Source organism: Penaeus monodon, chromosome 21 (genome assembly GCF_015228065.2).
Source record: "Penaeus monodon isolate SGIC_2016 chromosome 21, NSTDA_Pmon_1, whole genome shotgun sequence".
In the NCBI taxonomy this organism is placed as follows: Eukaryota; Metazoa; Arthropoda; class Malacostraca; order Decapoda; family Penaeidae; genus Penaeus; species Penaeus monodon.
This window is the reverse complement of record NC_051406.1, coordinates 16153134-16154235: the sequence shown is the minus strand read 5'-3', so window position 1 is coordinate 16154235 and position 1102 is coordinate 16153134. Positions and strand designations below refer to the sequence as shown.

The 1102-nt window shown below is 38.1% G+C and overlaps 1 protein-coding gene across 1 annotated transcript in view; it reads right to left on the bottom strand.

Moving 5' to 3' along the window:
• Window positions 1-1102, bottom strand: part of LOC119586274 (serine/threonine-protein kinase pim-1-like) — a 14289-nt gene that overhangs the window by 12261 nt on the left and 926 nt on the right. The window lies entirely within an intron of this gene.

Genomic DNA, 1102 nt, shown 5'->3' with positions numbered 1-1102 from the left:
AACTCCGTCCTTCGAGAAGATACAGTATCACAGCGTCATCCTCTTGCCATAAACGACGGAATGGGAAGAATGATGGAGAAAAAATGAGGGCCCATTCCGAAAGCAACTGCGTAGATCCAGCAGACAGGACTCTCTTTCGCAAGGATGGTTACAAGTTCAATCTGGTTTCGGGAATAAAGCTTTAAATTGAACACAATTTCCCGTGATTATCTAAACATCCCTTGAACAAAAACAAAACTTCGAAAGCATCAAGAGGACTAGCCAGAGATCGTAGCCAGAACATATGCTGGTCAAGAAGCAAATTATATAAACGAACCATTTTACGTCCGCCAAGATTAAAATCCAAATAACACTCGTTCCAGCACCAAATCACAACCAATAAGAAAGAGAAGGAGTGATCTCACATTCACAACAAAACCTGCGACAGACAGCGCTATTGAAACAAGCAAACAAATACAAAACACTGCAAATAAAGCAAGGAAAATGAACTGTCCTTTCATAAACGACCCTCAGACAAAATACAAAAACAAATAGCTATTTACAATCGCCAAAAAGGAAGATTCAAACCCTACACCACCACAAGCAATTACAACAATAACAAACAAGTGATTACGATAGCCAAAGACATTATCGATAATCCAAAATTAAGAAATTTATACATTCAAATTCACAAGTTTTAAGATTATCTTTACAACTACCTGAACTCTAATGACACAAGTACCTACCTGCCTATAAGCTAAACTACACCCAAGCAACACTAAACAGACCCATAACTATTTCCACGATCTAGTCTCCATTCCCCTCGTAAGCTGGTCGTTAAATGGACAACTAGACCTGAAATCTCGATCTTTCCTGACACCTACATCAGAAATATAAACTATAAACTATAACGACCATCCTGTCTACAGACACAAGCATACAATTACTATACGATAGTAATCTCTCTATCACCTTTTGCTTACGAGACAAAAAAAAGCCCTCTATGTCTTGAGCGTAATTTCCCTCATTCTCACAATAACAAACCCGATAACAATAAATGCAATGAAGATGGAGAGAAAAGTCGTTGCACTCTTCATTGCAAAGGTAAATAACCCCTGTTTCT